The sequence below is a fragment of the Populus trichocarpa genome, chromosome 17 (genome assembly GCF_000002775.5).
Source record: "Populus trichocarpa isolate Nisqually-1 chromosome 17, P.trichocarpa_v4.1, whole genome shotgun sequence".
NCBI classification, from domain to species: Eukaryota; Viridiplantae; Streptophyta; class Magnoliopsida; order Malpighiales; family Salicaceae; genus Populus; species Populus trichocarpa.
In genome coordinates, this window is record NC_037301.2 from 14,981,160 (window position 1) to 15,003,779 (window position 22,620).

Below are 22,620 nucleotides of genomic sequence, written 5' to 3' on the forward strand. Positions count from 1 at the left end.
AACCCAACCCCCCAATTTCCCCCTCACCCAATAGCTCTTCCCTCTCTCAGCCGACCCATCAGCCTCCCTTGCCTGGCCAACACCAACAGACCACGACCCGACCTTCCCTTTCCCGGATCTGTTCTGCTTTCTTCTCCCTGGAGATTGGCCTCCATAGAAGCCAGCCACCGCCTCCAGCCAGCTCCACCGGGCAGACCACATAGAACCCGACAACCGGACAACCACCCCCATCTCAAGAGCAGTTTCAGCAGCCCACACGCGGCTCCCCCTCACAGATCGTCCCCTTCCTCAGCAACCGACTCTCCTTCATCGGTTCAACCCCACGTAGCAGACCTGGACTGAGAACCAACGGCCGGATCTGTCACCAGCAGAGGAAAACAAACCGAGAGGAAGAAAGAAAACAAAGGATAATTAGATCTGAAAGAAGGAAAAGATTAAAATCAACTGCTGTTTGTGCGTTTTTTTTCTTGTTGCAGGTGATGGTGACCCTCACCGCCGGCGTAGGAAGACAGAGAAGAAGAAGACGTTCCCGATCCACCGGTTTTGTTGACTTCGGCGACAGCCAGTGACGAGGCACGTGGAACAACGCGCCGCTACTAATTCTGCAATTTCATAGGGCTTCCCGGCACTGTTCCTGAATTTTTGAGGGCTCATTTTGTAAATTTAAAATTATTTAATGTGTTGTTTAGGTTATTTTGACTTTTGATTGGTTTGTAATCATGTAATGGGTGTGCTTAAACATTGTAAAAAGGAGAGTGTTTGAGTGGGTGACTTTGTTATTATATTATTATTTTTATATATTTTTTAATGATAAAGTTAAAAAGACAAAAAGAATTAAAAAGACAAAAAATAAAATGTTTTTATTTGCATTGAATTTGGTTCATGATTAAAAAAAAATATCAAAAATATTTTATTTTCTTTTGGTATTCGAGATGGTAATCTTATAAATAAGATGTATTTTTGATATTAAATAGAAAAATATATTTTGTCTTTATTTTGATACTAGAGCAATTAGATTTTTTTTATCCGATAATATAAGGATTTTTCTACTGAGAAGAATTTTTCTTCTCTTTTCAAGAAGTCACAGGATAACTTTTAAAATTTTTTAAATTATATCAAATCGTGAAATAGTTTACTTAAGGTAGGGTGCGCTAGAGGTGTTAATATTTTTTCTAGCCATCTATTGCCTGTGAATTTCTGACAAGATCAGTACACCTGGGTTTCTTAGTTACTCTGAACCAAATACTAGGTAGCGATTCCAACAATCAACCAAGCAAACAAACAAAAATTGCCATCGACGCCTCGCGGGGACATGCGATAATGATAAGAAGAAATCTCAAGATCATGTGAATGACCAAATGACACCCAAAGAATAATAAAACGAAATGAAGGTGCAAGATGACAAAGTCCAATAAGAAAATTGAGATCCTGCATCAAGAGAAAGACAAAAAAAAAAAAACAATAGAGTCTTGGTGAAAATTGATAAGTTCTTGCACGAGATAAGGTGATGCAAAAGAGACCAATCATACAAAAAAAAAAAAAAGAGTTCTTCCTAAAAGGAAAGATGAAAAACGGCTAAGGAGCAATGATAAGAAGAAGATATCAATCTGATAAAGAGTGAATCAAAATAGAATAGTCACTTGAAAAGCCAAATCTTGAAAAAAGATATTTGACCAAAGAAATGTGGCAACAATCATAAGAGAAGAAAAATGGCTAAGAATAGCCATGTTTAGAAAAATACAATTGTTGAAGATAAGAAGCCTCAATTGTTGAAGATAAGAAGGTGAGGCTACAGTGATACGATAAGGGTGAATGTCAAACTCATGAAAAATAAAATTATCATGAGTTTGAGGGAGTGTGTTAAAGAAATAATCAAGGTAAATATTATTGATTATTTTCTAATCAATAAAAGAAAAAGATTAATGAATTGAACAACCTTAGACAATGAGGAAATTATTTCAATTCTCTAATAAAAGGAGATGATGAAATATTTTTTTTTATAATTAGTTTTATTTTATTTTCTAGTGTCTTGTTATATAACTATATAAACTCTGCGAATATGTTTTAAATTTCTTATCTCATTAATGACAAAAAGAAATCTAAGGATTTTGGGTATACAATCTTTCGGTTAGTGTAGAGAGCTAGCAACTTTGGAAGTAGGGTGGTACTAAAGACGGAGAGCGGTAGGTAGGTGGTGTGATAATGATTTCCAAGGATGGGATATATATTCAATGGGTAGACTTCAATTTCCCCGATGAGAAAACAATGTTGTCTTTTCAACTTGGAATATTGCATTCATCTGCAGTAGTTTATATAAATGAGTGTTAGAAATTTGAAACATCAACAATATTTCAGACCGATGACACGTTACAAGGTTTGAAATGACAATGAAAGAAGCGCATACACAAACACAAACATGTGTTGCCATAAATCAAAGAAATGGATCTTAAGAAAAAAAAAAACAGAACTGAAAATGAAAAAAAATGATATGAAACAAAATTAGTATAACACGCTAATGAGTCCTGTCAATTGTCATATCAGACGAATAGTTTGGTTTTGTGTGGACTTTATTTTGCACAATGAGAAAATTCAAAGTCGTCTTTTTTAGGGGAAAAACTGGGAAACATCTTCTCAACTTGGAATATTGCACCTGCAAGTGGTTAACGTAAAATGAGTGTTTGAAATTTGAAACTTGAAGCATCCTTGGGGTCGTTTTTCAACCACCTCCTCCCATTTGGACAACTTTGAGTTTCTTTTTGGTTTTTTTTTCTTCCTCAATCCATTCTTCCCAACCCAATAACTTCAGACATGCATTTCACTATATATAGAGGGAAGCTCTACACTCCTGCGTCCCTTAATACATCATATTAAGGGGTAATACTATGGAGATGGATTTAATTAGTCTAGGACAAATTTATGGACAAAATTTCTGTCATGGTGGAGTGTCTTTTAGTGTGTTCCAAACTCAGTTGATGAGTTGTTGTTTCAATGGCCAATAATGATCAATGGCAAGTTTAAGAGAAAGTCATGGCAACTACTCTCATATAGTATTGCTTGGAGTATCTGATTAACCATAAATAATTTTGTTTTCAATAATATACAACTAGATCTGGATCAGTCATGCTTCTCTTTAACCCTCCACTGGTTGTCTGCATGGTGAAGAGCATTTCAGTAATGATCTTTAAATAGGTGCAGATAGCATTCCTATATAGACAAATTAATAGCAAAAGACAGATGATTGTTAGTGTCGTGATATTGGAATAACTTTTACAGACTTTTTCCTTAGGATTATACTTTTCTATGTTTTCTTTCTATTAATGATATTATTTTGTAAAAACTATTATTTTTTTTTTCCTTGGCCATTTTCTAAATGGCTAACATGATATTAATTATACAATTGATTATTATATATAAAAAAATTATTCTAGTAAACAATCATGTGCTCTTGTAAATAAATTTTTTGAATGGCCACCAAAGAGTTATTGGTGTGTTTGGGAACGTGTTGCAAACCACTTTCCAAAAAATTTTAATTTTTTTTATATTTTAAGATTATTTTGACATACTGATTTCAAAAATAATAAAATTTTATTTTGATGCATTTTACCGTTACCACAATTCTAAATAAACTAATATTCTCATAAAGTAACTTCAAATTTCTTATGCCAGGTAAAATATTATCCTAGTTATTGTGTGTCAAAATATTAATTCAATTCAAGAATTTACATGTTTTAACCCAAAAATTTAAACTTTCACTTAAATAAAAATAAAGGATCTAAGAATGGTTATATAGTAAACCGCTAACATTGAGATGTGTTCCCTATCACAATTGAAGCCAGCTCAAACACATTTATTACTCTTGCTAGTGTATGCGGTGCCAATAATGGTTGCACGTTATAGAGTACTAGGGGCTGGATAATTTCTATTTTTTAGGCTGATTTTCATTTGCTTTGGTTCTTTTTATGGTAAAATTCGGCTCTCCTCTTTCGTGGCCTATGCTGCTTATTTGTGGTCGGAAGTTAGGGACTTGATTTTGGTGATGAACACGTTGCAAATTTGCAAGCAGGTTATAAAGGTCGCAGAGAACAAGATGGGAAAAATGCAACATATACTTGGAGTAAATTGATTTGTACATATTGTGTTTGATATGTAGATTTAAGGCATTTTGATTTTACAAAATTCAGAAATCATTGGTAACATATACTTCTTTTTAAGTACTTACCTATGAAAGTTGAATTTTCCGAGACACTTTAATGGGGGGGGGGGGGTATTTAATGGATAAATTAAAAATGAAATAAATATTCATAATTCACTAATCACAGAATTATGTTGTCAAATTTAATGATTTGTATTAGTTAGTCCATGATATTTGATGGTGAACTAGGTTAGAATTAAATTTTAAGAATAGTTCTAGTGTTAAAAGAAGTTCACTCTCTCCTTAACCTTTTTTAGTATGAGCAAAGAGTCGATATCTAAAGAAATTTATTCTTCTAAATACACTATGTTAATTTTTTTTCTAAGCTAGTAGAGTAAATAAGACTTCAGAAGCACCTTTAACAATGTTGTTACCCCCTTTTTAATTAGGGCCCCACATAAACAAAATTAATATTGTCATAGTTGTATCTACTATCTACACCTCAACTTGTAAAAAGTGAAAAATAAATAAACATTACTATAAAATTATCTATTCAAATTTTAATAATGTTCTCCCTCAATTACTAAAACAACCCATAAGTTACTAGCTAGTTATATATATATATATATGAGTGAAGAAACTTTAGTAAGAGAATCACACTGACAAAAGAAAGCAAGGTGAAGAACGAGTAGAAATACCAACAGCTAGGGAAAATAACAAGCCACAAAAACAAGAAACATTACCAAACTACGTAACCAAAACCAGAAATGCTTAACATGCCTCAAACCATGGATAAAAAAGCGACACGCTATGTAGCCATGCCTTCGAAGCTACTATATCATTTGATAAGATCAAACCACTCCCTCTCCTCCCGCATCAAATCATGGAGCACTAGGTATCGGCCCGGGTACACCGCTTGTGCAACGCTCATAATCGCATTCAAGTACTGTTGGAGACCTCGCAATCACAATTAGGTTGGAACATGATAAAAGAACAATGATAACAAGGAGTATTATTATCATGTATCGGTTATTTCCTCGAGACCCCATTTATGAAATGAAAAAGAAAAAGCTGGAACTTCTTTAGGGAATGTATATAAAAAACTTGGTATGTGAGTAGAGAGCTAGCTAGTTTGCAAGAGTAGTGGTAAAGATGGTGAGGGTAGCTAGGTGGTGTGATATATACACACACACATACAAAAAAAATGAAATATGTCCCTTCATTTTCATGGATTCACATCATTGCGGGGTCTAGCTTACTTTTCCACCATAGGTTTGCTCATTGAGGGGTCTAGCTTACTTTTCCACCATATAATCCTCTTATCAAAAGCCCTTAACATTTACAAAATAATCATCCAACTATAATTAAGATTAAAAATATTACATAAATATAAAATAAAAATTAAAAACCTAGATAATACTAGTTAATAAGGAAAGTAATCAAGTCTGATGTTATATATATATATATATATATATATATATATATATATATATATATATATGTGTGTGTGTGTGTGTGTGTGTGTGTGTGTTTCAATTAATATCCTAGATATTTATATTTAATCTTATAAATTAAATATTTATGACATATTTATAAAAGATATTTATATTAAATATCTTAAATATTTTTTAAGATACTTATTTTAAAAAAATATTATATAAACAGAGTTTTTTTTTTTTTTTTTTTACAGTGAAGGCTTATTAGAGCTTATCTCTCTAAACTTTATCTCTTTACATGATATAAATCTAAAAACACACCAATATAATATAAAACTTAAACAAAACATAAAAAAAATATTTAAATTTAAAGAATAATTATTCTCACTGTTATATGAAAAAACATTATATTAACTTGAATTATTCATAGTAATTTTTTTATAGGTTTCACTGAGCCCATCAAATTCCCGGCATCATCAAAGTACTGCAATTATTACAGAGTACATAAAAAAGCAACTGCATAATTAAATTAAATAAAATTAACTAAACCTACAAAATCTTGACAAATAAATAAAGATTACCATTAAAATAATCAAACCACAAATCATGAGATTTGCCTCCCGCATTACTATCTGTGTAGAAAACGTCTACAAGAGGCTATCCCTTCATTTTCATGTAAGCTCATTAACATTTTTTTTTTGTGAACAGTACAATCACATAACTAAGTGGGGCTGTAATTGTTTTTAAAAATATTTTTTATTTAAAAATATATTAAAATAATATTTTTTATTTTTTAAAAATTATTTTTAATATCAATACATTAAAATAATTTAAAAATATTAAAAACAATTAATTTAAAACAAAAAAAATTAATTTTTTTAAAATATTTTTCAATAACAAAAACAAATCAACAGTCCAACTTACTTTTCCACTAAATGTTTGCTCATGAACCAGAACAACACACAAATTAGTCCCCTCCATTGTCATACTTCGAACGAGACAAAACATCGGCGCAGACAACTTTGAATATTGCATGCATATATGCAAGTGGTTGATGTAACATAAGTGTTGGAAATTTGATGCATTAAAAGGATAATATTCCAAGACAAGGTTGTAAAATACACTTTTTTTTTTATAAGATATATAATATATAATAGAAACTCAGATAATAAACTTAAATCATAATATCATAAAATTATAAGTAAAATGTTTTAACTAATTATATATTGATAATTCCAGTTAAGTAGTAAATAATAATATATCACAATTAAAATAAAAATAAAATAAATAATAGAAAAATCCAAACCCCTTAAAATATATATGCTATCTAAATCATTTTTAAAATCATGACTCTCCATTTCAACATCATTAAAATTTTCTTAACCTAGAAAGGGGTCGCGTCGTCTCCGTTAGTTTGGGAAAGAACCAGAGGAAACATGGAGCGACCTTTGTGTCTTTACGTGGGGTCTCTCTGGTTTGCTTTCCCAAGGCCAAAAGGGGATAAAGGTGGCGGCTTGTGTGTAGATCAGTTTAGATCAGGTTTTTTTCTTTTGTTTTCCCAAAAAATTTCTCCGCCCCAAAATGTCCCCCCCCCCCTCTTTTTTTCATTGTAGCCTAGTATTTATAGGAGAAGTGTTGCTAGGTTTCAAACTGGTCCCTCAACTTTTCTTTTTCTTTTTTTTTTAAATTTTGATTTTTTTGATTTTTTGTATTTTTAAAAGCGAGCAATATCAACATCAACTCAACAAGAAAAATTAGTGATTGTAAAATTAATGCGTTAAAAGTTGAACATGTTTAAAATACCTTTGAAAATTAAAATTCTTCTGAGATGACATTGAAAATGCTAAAAATGATGTAAATATATCAAAATGCATTTCTTTTTTTGGGGTTTTCCTTTTTTTTTGTGCTATTTTTGGTTTTTTCTAAAAAATTATCAAAAACATGGGTAAAAAATTAGGTAGCAACAAGCGTATCAAAATGATCTAAAAACATAAAAAAAATATTAATTTGAAGCATAGAAAAAAATAAAAGAAATTCAATTTTTTTCAAAAGAGCTTTTGAAACGCAAAAACAAACAAGGCCATGTGAAGACCACCGTAACTTTTGGACTCACCAACTATCTTTTATCATCTATCTTAACTAAATCTTCCTCTCTCACTACTGCTTTATTCACATCCATCCCTGCCTCTATGATTTCTGAACGAGTGAATGACATGTGAGCAATCCCATTACAAACCCAGAACTGGTATAGAAAAAACTCTTGTAACATATAAAAAACTTAGATACTTCCCAATTATGCCTAAATTGCAGAGGTTATTCATCTCACTAAAGACTGCTGAACACATGATATGACACCAATCATATGATGCAGTTGATGGAGTGATGATGCATCCTTCAGGCGGTGAAGCATGAAAATACTTTAACAATATGCATCCTCACTTTTCAGTTGAATCAAGGAACATGCGTCTTGAGTTGTGTACAAACATATTCAACCATTTTGGGTCATGTGCTGTTCCTTATTCTTGTTTGCTAGTTATACTTACGGTTTATAACTTGCTACCAAAGATGTGTGTGAGGCCGGAGTTCATGTTTTTATCTACGATATCATACTCGGTCCTAACAGTCCGGGCCGAAATATAGATGTTTGTCTTTGATCGTTGATTAATGAGTTGACGCAGTTATGGTCCTCTAAAGTTCTAACTTATGATGTATCAAGAAAACATAATTTTCTTACGAGAGAAGCTTTGATATGGACTATCAATGATTTTCCAGCTTATGGAATAGTTTCTTGTTGGAGCACGTATGGAAAACTAACATGTTCATACTGCATGGAAAACAACAAAGCATTCATGCTAACAAACGGGGGTAAAACGTCTTTTTTTTTATTGCCACCGACGTTTCTTAGTAACAGATCACATGTATAGAAAGAATAGAAATGATTTTTTTGTTAGCAAAGTTGAAAATGATGTTGCACCCCCACGTCTTTCTGGTGAAGAATTACATGACGTGGTGTTAAAGTATGGTGACATTGTGTTTGGTTTCCAGTCTTGTAAGCAGAAGTTTTCTGATTTTGGTTTGAGCCACAACTAGGTACAGCGAAGTATTTTCTAGGAGCTTCCTTATTAGAAGACCAATCTTCTCCACCATAACCTTCATGTCATGCACATAGAAAAGAACGTGTTTAAAAACATTTTCAACACGGTCATGGACGTGAAAGAAAAAACAAAGGACAACTTTAAGGCTAGAATAGATATAGCGTTGTTTTGTAACTATAAAAATATGGAGTTAGTTTTTGATGGGTCACGGGTTGCAAAGCCCAGAGCAAGCCTTACCTTAGAGAAGAATGCATAACTATTAGTCTACCAATGACTTAAGAGTCTGCGTTTTCTCAATGGACATGCCTCGAACATATCAAGGTTGGTTAATCTGAAGAAATGCAGATTGTATGGAATGAAGAGTCATGACTGTCACGTGTTTATACAAACACTCACTTTATTAGCTTATCATGATTTATTGCAAATGGGATATAGGATTCACTCACGAAGATTAATAATTTCTTTAGAGATATATGCTCCAGCAAGTTGCAGACACATCACATTGAGAGGCTTGATGAAACGAATATCATCAAGACAATATACAAACTTGGGATGATATTCCCTCTATCGTTTTTGACTCGATGGAGCATGTTGTTACCCAATTTTTGACCCATGTTTTTGATAAATTTTCAGAAAAAATCAAAAATAGAAAAAAGCAACGAAAACCCCAAAAAATGCATTTTGATATATTTGCATCATTTTTAGCATTTTCAACGTCATCTTAGAAGAATTAAAATTTTTAAAGATATTTTGAACACGTTCAACTTTTAACGCGTTAATTTTACAATCACCGATTTTTTGAGTCGACGTTGATATTGCTCGCTTTAAAAAATACAAAAAAAAAAATCAAAATTAAAAAAAAAAGAAAAAAAAAAGTTGAGGGACCAGTTTGGAAACCTAAGAATATTTCTTCTATAAATACTATGCTACAGTAAAATAGAAAGGGCAAAAGAGAGACTCACGGGGAAAGAAAAGTTTTAGAGGGGAAAGGGCAGCAAGCAAAAAAAAAAAAAAACCTAAACCTAAAATATTTTTCTTTCTTTGCGAGCCGCCGGCCGCCCTTTGAAAAAAACAAGAGCCCTATCTTCTCCCCATTTCCTAGAGACGACCGGTCGGCCCCTCTCCCTTTGAAACCAAAAACCTCAGCACCTGGCCGCTCATCTTTTCTTCCTCTGAAACCAAGTCGGCCGCCCTTCCCTTTGAAAAAACCACGGCTCTCTTCCTCGGGGTTCTCTCCCAAAACCATTTCCAGAGACCACCCATCTCGCCAGCAAAAACACACTGCCCCTCGGCCAATAAAAAAACCCAAGCCTTCATCTTTTTTCAACATAGCCGCAAGCCGCCCCTGTCTCTCGCGCCCACTCCTCTTCCCCAGCCGCTCACCGCAGACCGGTTTCCACTGAAGCCCAAACCTCCAGCAGTAGCGTCTGCTTCCCCTTGGGTTTTCCTCAACAACAACGGCCACAGACCAGCCAAGATTGCCCGTCTGCACACCACGGAGCTGCAAATTTAGAGAATAATTATTCTCACTGTCATATGGAAAAACATTATATTATCTTGAATCATTCATAGTAATTTTTTTTATAGGTTTCACTGAGCCCATCAAATTCCCAGCATCATCAAAGTACTGCAATTATTACCGAGTACATAAAAAAACACCTGCATAATTAAATTAAATAAAATTAACTAAACCTACAAAATCTTGACAAATAAATAAAGATTACCATTAAAATAATCAAACCACAAAATCATGAGAGGTGCCTCCCGCATTACTATCTGCGTAGAAAACGTCTACAAGAGGCTGTCCCTTCATTTTCATGGAAGCTCATTAACATTTTCTGTGACCAGTCAAACCATAAAATATTTTTCATTTAAAAATATATTAAAATAATATATATATCAAAATAATCTAAAAATATTAAAAATAATTAATTTAAAACAAAAAAAAATTAATTTTTTTTTAAATATTTTTCAATCACAGAAACAAATCAACAGTCCAACTTACTTTTTCACTAAATGTTTGCTCATGAACCAGTACACCACACAAATTAGTCCCCTCCGTTGTCATACTTCGAACGAGACAAAACATTCATCGGCGCAGACAACTTGGAATATTGCATGCATATATGCAAGTGGTTGATGTAACATAAGTGTTGGAAATTTGATACATTAAAAGGATAATATTCCAAGACAACGTTGTTTCTTATAAGATATATAATATATAATAGAAAGTCAGATAGTAAACTTAAATCATAATATCATAAAATTATAAGTAAAATGTTTTAATTAATTATATATTGACAATTCCAATCAAGTAGTAAATAATAATATATCACAATTAAAATAAAAATAAAATAAATAATAGAAAAATTCAAATACCTTAAAATACATAGTTCAAATAAAAATTCATACCATGACTATCCAAATCATTTTTAAAATCATGACTCTCCATTTCAGCATCATTAAAATTTTCTTCATCATCATTTTCATTTTCTTAACCATTGTTTTTTTGTATTGCACTATCTATGACATCAAGGAAATCAAAGTTTAATGAACTATCATGTTTTTTCCCCTCATTTATCCATAATATATAAGATTCTTATCAAATATAAAAATATTAAAATTAAAAAAAAAAGATAATTGCAATTCTCAAATCCAAGACGAACGTCATGTTACAATTTAAGAATAAAACTTTGAACGAGGGTCATTAATTATGATCCACCAATTCATAAAAGATATTAAAATCTAATATCACTTGATAACATATAAAAAATGTAGATAAAGGAGAGTGTTAGAAAAACTATTATACATCTAAAAAATATAAAATATCTAAAAATTATAAAAGATTGAGTAAAAACTGACTAAATATATATCTAAAAGACTGAGTGGATTGAAAATTATATAAAAACATAATGAAAAAAAAAGGAAAGTGGGAATTAGTGATGTAACCATATTATTCGATAGTTTCACTCACATTTAACTAGTGTTTTGCCTATTGTTTTATGTATAAAATGCCTTGATATTCTTTGTTTTATGTTTTGAAGGCACCTTTAGATGAAAGATGCAAAAAGGAGTAAATTGGAGATAATTGGCAGATTTGATGTTCAGTCGATGTTTTGTGCAGAGCGTGAGTTCTAAAAATCGAAACGAAGTGATTCCAGTGGCATTAGAAAGATAACATCCATACCTTTCTGGAAATCTAAGTGAAGAAAAATAAAATGACAAAGAGTATGGAAATCACATCCTTCAAAGTCAAAACTCGCATTCTGCCAGTGTTGACCTTTGTCCATTCAAAATTCAATATCTGGAGATGTTGATATCCAATTGATGCAAACTCAATTGTTTTGGATTCCTGACTCAAAGTTGTATAAACGCTCCAAATTTCAGCCAAAAAAGATGTCATATGAGGGTGATATGATTTTTCAAAGATGACAGCTAAATTCTGCCAGCAATCAGGTTTCGTGAAGAAACAAATCCAAATTACATCCCGAAGCATCAAAACCGACATCCAAGTTTTAATTTCAGCAATTTAGCTCCTCAAGAACATCAATCCAGAAGGTCAAGGAAGGCAGCCACCAACCTCAAGCCACCAACCTCAAACCACCAACCAGCTGCCAGCCACCAGCCACCAGCCACCAGCCGCCAGCCGCCAGCCGCCTTCACACTACCACCATCTCTTGATGTTCACACTTGAACTTTGATTTTTCTTACTTGCAATTTGTGTATAAATAGGCAGCTAAGTTCATGATATTAGGAGAGCCAAGAGAGAGGGAGAGGGAGTGCAGTAGAATCAAGGAAAGAGGGGTGGCAGCCATAAGAGAAGAAACACAAACTCTCCCCTCTACAAATCAGAAATCATGTATTCTTTCATCTTTAGGAGTAGTTTTTCAATAGATATGCAAGGCTAAGCTCGTTTTCTTGGTTGTAAGGACGCAAACACCTTCAGATTTCAAGAACTGTGAGATTTATTCTTCCATTTATTTTTGGTTTGTATTATGAATGAGTATGTTTGTTTTCCTATGCATATTTCGTATGATTGTTTATCTTAATTGCTAGAGCGGACTCTAAGTTATTATTGTGAACAATCTATTGCTAAGTTTGATATCAAAACCGGAGTTGTGATATATAGACTTGTGAAGCAACTAAGCTTGGTAATTGTAGCGGAACTACGTTATTAAACTTAGGGAGAACATTCGATCAAAGCAACACAAGCTGACAACTTGGTTGTTAAGATTAATGAATTTATCTAGATCTTAAGGCTGCCATTGGATTAAATCATTAGTGCGGACACTGTGATTATTTGTTGGTTAGGGTTAGTTATACGGCGGATCCGTTAATTAACCAATGTTAAGAAAAGATAAAAAATTCAGAATATAAGCTGAAGTTTCGTTTCAAGGATCGGTTCTGATTTCTGTAGGTGGATGTGTGCTTGCAACCAAGGTTTGTTTTCTTGATATATTTCAGTTTTAATTGATTTTGTTTGTTAGTTTAATTTCTACCATAGTTTAAGATCATTGCAAATCAAACCCCCCTAATTACATAACGTATAGCATAAAAATCTGAACTAAACCTTCCTCGTGGGATCGACCCCTTGCTTGCTCTATACTATCTTGTGTGTTTTAAGCTAGGGTAATTAATTTGTGCGACCGCGACATCGCAACAAATTTTGGCGCCGTTGCCGGGGAAGTAATTTTAGTTAATTCTTGTGCTGTTATTTTTATTTGCTGTGATTGTTATTTATTTTTTCTAAAAAAAAAAAGAGATAGAATTTTTGCTTGCGGCGGTACTGTTCACTTACGGCAGCGGTACTGTTCAAAACAGATTTTTTGGTGGAATTAGGTATCGGCCTTTTGTTTCCTGAAGGGAAACGACGTTCTGAACAAGACTAGTGGAAACCACTAGCCTCACCTTATCGAGGCCAAATTCCACTGGTTTCTAGGGTTTTTAGGCAGTTTTAGTTTTCTACCGTAGGATTTTCGTACAATTTGCATTGTTTTCAATCTCTTGTGTGATTGGTTTATTTTGAGTTTTCTTGAAGATTTATGCCTGTAACCCGTTCTACTAATCAAATTCAAGTGCAGTTGGATCTCGAAATAGAAAACACTTTACGCAGGTTATGAAAGGAAGCTCGCCTCAACACCATGGCTGTTGCACGACAACAAACACTCAAGGAGCTTGCTGCTCCTAACGTGGAAAATCAGCCACTGTGCATAAACATCGAAAATAATGTAAACTTTGAGCTCAAATCTGGTTTTATACATTTGCTACCAACATTCAATGGTCTTGCAGGAGAAGATCCTCATACTCATCTCAAGGAGTTCCATATGGTTTGCATTGGCATGAAACCGAATGGAGTTGATGAAGAACAGGTTAAGTTGAAAGCTTTCCCTTTCTCTTTAAAAGGGGCAGCAAAGACATGGCTTTTCTCTATTCTCCCAGGTTCCATTGGAACTTGGAATGCCATGAAGAAGATTTTCCTTGAGAAGTACTTCCCAGCATCTCGAGTTGCCAACATAAGGAAAGAAATATGTGGGATTCGGCAATCTCATGGAGAGACACTCTCCGAATATTGGGAAAGATTTGAGCAACTCTGCATTCAATGTCCTCATCATCAAATACCTGATCAACTGCTCATTCAATATTTCTATGAAGGATTGATGCCTACTGACCGTAGTATCATTGATGCTGCAAGTGGAGGGGCATTGGTAGATAAGACACCCGAGGCTGCACGCCAATTGATCTCAAACATGGCAGCCAACTCGAAACAATTTGGCACTCGTGGGGATTTCTCAAACAAACGAGTAAATGAGGTAAGTGTTTCTAACCTTGAAAATAAAGTTAATGAACTTACTTCTCTTGTGCGTTCTTTGGCTTGTGGAAATGTACAACAGGTAAAAGTTTGTAGCATATGCTCCTTACAAGGACATGCCTCAGATATGTGCCCAACAATGCAAGAAGATTACATTGAACAGGCTAATACAGTTGATGGAGCATTCAATGGACAACCCCAACGTAAATATGATCCCTTTTCCACCACATACAATCCTGGATGGAGAGATCATCCCAACTTACGCTATGGGAACCCACCTCAACAAAGCAATCAAGGCCGACAATTCCATCCCCATGGATTTCAATCCCAACAGAATTATCAAGCAAGACAACCCCCTCCTCCATTCACAAACTCCAATGTTATGGGGTCGTCATCCAATGATGATCTTCGTGAGATGATGAAAACTTTGGCTTCTAACACTGTGACCTTACAACAAAATGTCATGTCTTTTCAACAGGAAACAAGGTCAAGTATTCACAACTTGGAAAAGCAAATGGGGCAAGTAGCTTCAAGTGTAGGGAAATTGGAAGCACAAATGAATGGAAAGTTACCCTCCCAAGCATTGAATCCAAAAGAGAATGTTAGTGCGATCATGCTGCGAAGTGGGAAAGAACTTGAAGAGCAAAGGTCAAAACAAATTGAGATTGAGAAAGAAGAAGAGATAGAAACCGAATTAAGTAGAAAGAAGAAACATCCTCCTCTTTCCCAAACTGAAACAATGACCATTACTCCAAAGGTAATTCCTCAATCAATGAATTCCAATTTTAAAACAATTCCACCCTTTCCTGTGAGTTCTTCTAGGTCAAAGAAAGAGGACAAAGAAAAAGAGATTTTAGAGGTTTTCAAGAAAGTAGAACTCAACATTCCTTTACTTGATGCTATCAAGCAAATTCCCAAATATGCGAAATTCTTGAAGGAGTTGTGTACTACCAAGAGAGCTTTCAAACTCAAAGGTCATGAAACGGTAAGTATGGGTGAAGTTGTATCTGCCGTTGTTCAAAAGAATCTGCCTTTGAAACAAAAAGACCCAGGTGCGTTTACTATCCCATGTGTTATTGGTAATGCTAGTTTCAAAAGGGCCTTGTGCGATTTAGGTGCATCCATTAGTGTTATGCCTAAACATGTTTATGATTCTCTTAGTCTTGAACCTTTGAATAAAACTAGCATTGTAATACAACTTGCGGATCGTAGTTTTGTTTACCCACTTGATGTGATAGAAGATGTCCTAGTCAAGATTGATAGTTTGGTTATTCCATGCGACTTTTATATTCTTGATATGGAACATGATTCTTGTGATTCATCAAACAACACTCCTATATTGTTTGGGAGACCATTCTTGAAAACTGCCAATACAAAGATTGATTGTGGTAAGGATACTTTGTCTATGGAGGTAGGAGATGAAAAAATTGAATTTAATTTTCATGATGCAATGACATATCCTTATAGCAATGTTTATTCTATCACATGCTATGACCAAGTTGATAAGTGTGTACAACAATTTTGTGATTTTGATAGTAAGGATGGATTAAGCGTAGCTTTGAGCTATGGCTATGATTTTACGAAGATAAAACAGATGGAGAGGCATATATGTGTTCCCCAAAGCGTGTACCAATCAGCATTGGCTTTGCAAGCTTTGCAAACTATCCTCCATGATGTAGGAGTCATTCCCCCCATCACGGACAGTGAATGGGTGGCGTCTATCCTTTTGGTACCCAAAAAGACTGGAACCACATTTAAAGAGATACAAAATGATGCTTATGAGAATGCAAGGATTTACAAAGAAAAGACTAAGCGTCTTCATGACCGAATGCTTACAAGAAAGGAGTTTCATGTTGGAGACAAAGTCCTTCTTTATCATTCGCGTTTGAAACTTTTTCCTGGAAAGTTACGCTCTCGTTGGATTGGACCATTTGTTGTTTCTAATATTTTTCCTTATGGTGCAGTTGAAATTACAAGTTTAGAAACCAACAAAGTACTCAAGGTCAATGGGCATCGCTTGAAACCTTTCTATGAAAGTTGGACGGCAGAACTCACCGCTTCTGTGGAGTTAGCTGAACCAATCTATGAAGAATAAGCATGCAACATGTCGAGCCAATGACATAAAACAAAAGCGCTTACTGGGAGGCAACCCAGCACAAAAAAAAAATCAGATTTGCTTTCTTTTTCCTTATCTTTTATTTTTCGCATTTTACTTTATCTTTGTCATTCTCTTATATTCCTTTTCTTTTATTTCAACATTGAGGACAATGTTGTGTTTTAAGTGTGGGGGTATTGGAAGAATTTTCGTTTTCTTATTTTCGTTTTCTTTGTTGTCCTTAAAAAAAAAAAAATTCATTTTCTTTGTTATTTTTTAAAAAAATTATGTTTGATCTTTAGAACTCCTATTGATTTTTGAGAATATGAGTATTATGTATGAGAATTAGTTGAGATAGAAGAAGATATAAATCAAATGAATGAGTGTGCATGCCAATTTTAAGATTTAATTGTTTTAGGGATTGACTTTGAGAATATGCCATGTTGACTTTATAGTGTTATACCAATGCAAGCTTTTGAGCCTTCAACATTATATTTTTTTGATTGTGCATTCTTTCAATGATATGTATCTCTAGAACTTGCTTCATATCTTGTTGAGATTACATTCGCATTACATATATACATGAAGATGATAAAGGCGTTAGAAATTTTAACCACTTGAGCCAAAAAGCCAACCTAAAGCAAATTGTCCTTAGTAAGCCTCTTTTGAGTTTGTTTATCTTTTCTTTGCTTTATCCATGTATAAGCCTTAACTTTTTATATGTTTTCTTTTTCCCCTGGCCAAGGATTAGTAGAGCATATACTTGTGATATCTCATGGAATTATAGTTGGAAATTATGTGAAAAGAAAGAAGAAGTGATGCTTGATGAAAAGATGGGCAAAGTTGCCAAAGGAAAAAAAAAAAAAAACAACAAAAAAAACAAAGTATTCCTTTATGTTCTTAAGGTTTTATGTTGAGAGAGCTTGAAATCAAAAGGAGTTAAGCATTGGTGATTAAAGATGGAAAATTTATGTGTTTTGATGGAATATCTTGTTTGAAATATCATTTTTCAGAATGCTCTACTTTCTTTGGTTTGAACCTTTTCTTTTACTCTCTTTTACCTCACCTTAACCTTAGCCCCATTACAACCGGAAAATAAGACCTTTTGATTCATGCATTGCTTGTAATATGTTAGTAATGGAGATAAGATTGAAGAGCAAGCTTATGGTAGATTATATTCATTGATTGAATTTGAGAGATTTAAACACATAAGCCCTAAACACGTGAGTGTTGGAGTGTATATCAATGAGAGGACCTATCACTTTGGCATGGCATAGATTTCATTTAAATCCTGACAATTAATTGAGCTTTGAAGTTTGCATGTAAATGAATTCAAGAAAATTTATACTCTGTATCCTTCTTGATTGTATTCTTGTTTATAATGCATATATTCTTGGACATTGATGGGAGATTAAGAGATTGATCATAGTTATTTTCAATTTGATTTTATCTATCCTTTCTCGAGGACGAGCAAGAGCTAAGTGTGGGGGTATTTGATGTAACCATATTATTCGATAGTTTCACTCACATTTAACTAGTGTTTTGCCTATTGTTTTATGTATAAAATGCCTTGATATTCTTTGTTTTATGTTTTGAAGGCACCTTTAGATGAAAGATGCAAAAAGGAGTAAATTGGAGATAATTGGCAGATTTGATGTTCAGTCGATGTTTTGTGCAGAGCGTGAGTTCTAAAAATCGAAACGAAGTGATTCCAGTGGCATTAGAAAGCTAACATCCATACCTTTCTGGAAATCTAAGTGAAGAAAAATAAAATGACAAAGAGTATGGAAATCACATCCTTCAAAGTCAAAACTCGCATTCTGCCAGTGTTGACCTTTGTCCATTCAAAATTCAATATCTGGAGATGTTGATATCCAATTGATGCAAACTCAATTGTTTTGGATTCCTGACTCAAAGTTGTATAAACGCTCCAAATTTCAGCCAAAAACGATGTCATATGAGGGTGATATGATTTTTCAAAGATGACAGCTAAATTCTGCCAGCAATCAGGTTTCGTGAAGAAACAAATCCAAATTACATCCCGAAGCATCAAAACCGACATCCAAGTTTTAATTTCAGCAATTTAGTTCCTCAAGAACATCAATCCAGAAGGTCAAGGAAGGCAGCCACCAACCTCAAGCCACCAACCAGCTGCCAGCCAGCAGCCACCAGCCGCCAGCCGCCAGCCGCCTTCACACTACCACCATCTCTTGATGTTCACACTTGAACTTTGATTTTTCTTACTTGCAATTTGTGTATAAATAGGCAGCTAAGTTCATGATATTAGGAGAGCCAAGAGAGAGGGAGAGGGAGTGCAGTAGAATCAAGGAAAGAGGGGTGGCAGCCATAAGAGAAGAAACACAAACTCTCCCCTCTACAAATCAGAAATCATGTATTCTTTCATCTTTAGGAGTAGTTTTTCAATAGATATGCAAGGCTAAGCTCGTTTTCTTGGTTGTAAGGACGCAAACACCTTCAGATTTCAAGAACTGTGAGATTTATTCTTCCATTTATTTTTGGTTTGTATTATGAATGAGTATGTTTGTTTTCCTATGCATATTTCGTATGATTGTTTATCTTAATTGCTAGAGCGGACTCTAAGTTATTATTGTGAACAATCTATTGCTAAGTTTGATATCAAAACCGGAGTTGTGATATATAAACTTGTGAAGCAACTAAGCTTGGTAATTGTAGCGGAACTACGTTATTAAACTTAGGGAGAACATTCGATCAAAGCAACACAAGCTGACAACTTGGTTGTTAAGATTAATGAATTTATCTAGATCTTAAGGCTGCCATTGGATTAAATCATTAGTGCGGACACTGTGATTATTTGTTGGTTAGGGTTAGTTATACGGCGGATCCGTTAATTAACCAATGTTAAGAAAAGATAAAAAATTCAGAATATAAGCTGAAGTTTCGTTTCAAGGATCGGTTCTGATTTCTGTAGGTGGATGTGTGCTTGCAACCAAGGTTTGTTTTCTTGATATATTTCAGTTTTAATTGATTTTGTTTGTTAGTTTAATTTCTACCATAGTTTAAGATCATTGCAAATCAAACCCCCCTAATTACATAACGTATAGCATAAAAATCTGAACTAAACCTTCCTCGTGGGATCGACCCCTTGCTTGCTCTATACTATCTTGTGTGTTTTAAGCTAGGGTAATTAATTTGTGCGACCGCGACATCGCAACAATTAGATAGGGTTGATTTGTGGTTGTGGAATTTACAAATCCTTTCTCATATATATGATTAATTTATGAGTTGATCTTGACTTGGAAAATGATTGATGATTGGTATACTTTAGGAACACGTGTTTCTTTAATTTATTATCTTATCCATTAAAATAAGATAATAAAACTAGTGCAATCGTAAGAAAACAGAGGAATTCGAAAACAACATAAGAACCTCAATAAGGACACATTACACATGAATAAATAAAATATGTACAAAAAAAGAGGGGGGACACCTTATTCAATGGAACACGCGTTTCTTGTAGAATGGATATGAATATTGAAAGGTTCAAAAGTTTTAGCCCATATAGCACCAGACCTGGGCATAGAGAGTATTATTCTATATAGAAAATATTATAGTTATAGTTTTGTGTTGTAATCACCATCATTATTATTGTATATTGCTCAAAACATATAAATAGAAAAAGTTGGCTAACCGCTTATCTTGCAACTCTGACCGACTCTGCACCCTATCTTGATAATGATAACTTATATGTTGGTGACGGTAAGGATCTTTTTATATCCCATATTGGGCATACCATGTTATGTTCCCATAAACGCACCTTTACATTATCTAACGTTCTCCATATTCCTCATATCACCAAACCATTGCTCTCTGTTCAAAAATTTTATCGTGATAATAATGTTTATTTTGAATTTCATGCCTCTATGTTTTATGTAAAGGATCTCACCACCAATGCAGTGCTCTTTTCTGGTTAGAGCAATGATGATCTATATGTTCTCTCTAAGTCTTCTGCCACCACTATTCCTCAAGCTTATTGGTCTTGTGTCTCTGTAACTGCTGATCTATAGCAACGTCAATTAGATCATCCTACTTCCCGTATTTTTAATTTGTTAGTTTCCAAAAATAAAATAATGTGTACTTCTAGATGCTCTCTTGCTCAATGTCAAGCTTGTCCACTTGACAAGCCTTCATGTCTGTCATTGCGACCTACATGTTACAAAACTATTGCCCCACTTGATTTAATATTTAGTGATGTTTGAGGCCCTGCTCCTATGTTTTCCTCTGATGATTTCGTTACTTTGTTATCTTTATCGATGCGCATATAAAGTATATATGGTATTATCCTCTTGTTGTAAAATCCGATGTGTTTTCTATATTCCAATGTTTTCAAATGCTTGTTAAGTGTCAATTTACCCGCAAAATTAAATCTATTCAAACTGATTGGGGTGGTGAATATCGTGAGTTAAACAATTTCTTTCAAACTATTGGTATTCATAACATGTTAATCTGTCCTCATATGCATGAGCAAAATGGTAGTGTTGAACGCCATATTGTCAAAAACTAGTCTTACCCTATTAGGCCAACGTAGTGCTCTGTTATGATTTTGGAATTATGCATTTGAATCATCAGTATATCTCATCAATCATATGCTTACTCTTGTCCTTCAAAATCAGTCTCCTTTTGAATGTTTGTTTAATCATACTCTTGATTATGATTTTCTACGTACTTTTAGGTGTTTTGATTTTTCTTTTTTGCATCCATTTCATGCTCATAAGTTGGATTTATGTTCATCTCCATATGTGTTCTTAGGATATAGTTCCTCTCATCTTGGTTATCATTGTCTCAATTTAGCATCTCAACATATATGTCTCCCATCATGTTCATTTTCATGAAGGTGTGTTTCCTTTTGTAAAATTTGAACAGATAGGCCAACAACCGGCCACTCCTTCCCAATCCACACACTTTCCCACCTTGATTACCTCCCTAAATTCTCCTTGATGACCCGCCAAACACCACACCTAGTAGATATCTGGAGTATGCTGGAAACAACTCTTGCCTCTCCTTCCAATTCACGAATTATGCAACTTCACAGCTCATTCCAAGATTTACGCCAAAATGATGATTATGCCAGCATCTACTTGCATAAGGCAAATGCCTTGTTTGATGAACCTGCTGCGGGTAGCAGACTGATCTCCTTGGCAGAATTCAACTTGTATGTGTTTCGAGGGTTATGCAGCGACTTTAAGGATCTTGTAACCAGCTTACCAACCAGGGATGATCCCATCTCCTACACTGATCTTCATAACAGTTGTTGTAACTCATTTTTGGGCCCCCGGCACAAAAAGAAGAAAATACAAAAAAAAAATATATATAAAAAATAATAGCAATAAAAAGAGGATGCCAGAATGCTTAGAAAATGGTCAAAAATTGGTTGAGGAGGTTCAAAAATACAAAGATTGAAATTTGACGGTATATAGTTGACCGATGAGAGCCTTGTTGATGATGAAAATTTGATTTGAGGAAGAAAAGTCCAAAATCAAATGTTTATAGACTTAATTAAATTTTATTGAAGGTTGAATTGGATTTATGAAGGGTTTGATTGCAAGAAAAAGTGATTTTTAAGTCAATATAGGCTTTAATTAGAAGAAATTAAAGTTCTGGGGTTAAATTATAATTTTTTAGAGTTGATTTAGTCAAATCAGGGGCTTAATTACATAAATATTGAAGTCTGATGGGCAATTAGAGAATCGATTGAAGAAATCCAAAACCAAGGACCAAAATGGAAAAAAAACACAAATTGAAGGATTGAATCAGAATTGACACATTTTGGCACCATTTCAAATGGCGCGTTTTGGGTGAAACGGCGCAGTTTAAAAAAAAAAGGGAATAAGCAAATGGTGCCGATTTGAACGGCACCATAAGCCTTCTTCTTCCCCTGTACACGCAGAGAACAGGGGAAGAAGAAGCATTTTTCCTCCCATTTTTTTCAACGCCACTTTCTCTCTCTCCACCCCACTTGCCCAAGGCACTACCCATACCCACCATACCCTGCTAACATGAAAAAAGAGACGGAA

The 22,620-nt window shown here is 34.1% G+C and overlaps 2 protein-coding genes and 1 long non-coding RNA gene across 16 annotated transcripts in view; 1 reads left to right on the forward strand and 2 right to left on the reverse strand.

Annotated features, from left to right (window-relative positions):
* LOC112324743 (probable LRR receptor-like serine/threonine-protein kinase At3g47570) overlaps positions 1 to 22,620 on the forward strand; it is a 69,305-nt gene that overhangs the window by 13,044 nt on the left and 33,641 nt on the right. The gene's annotated exons all lie outside the window — the stretch shown is intronic.
* LOC18106685 (uncharacterized) overlaps positions 1 to 22,620 on the reverse strand; it is a 74,413-nt gene that overhangs the window by 8,750 nt on the left and 43,043 nt on the right. The gene's annotated exons all lie outside the window — the stretch shown is intronic.
* Positions 9,552 to 10,638, reverse strand: LOC112324744 (uncharacterized). The gene is made up of 2 exons (XR_002978755.2): positions 10,388 to 10,638; positions 9,552 to 10,164 (listed from the first exon to the last, which is right to left on the reverse strand). It is a non-coding gene; the product is annotated as an uncharacterized LOC112324744 (long non-coding RNA).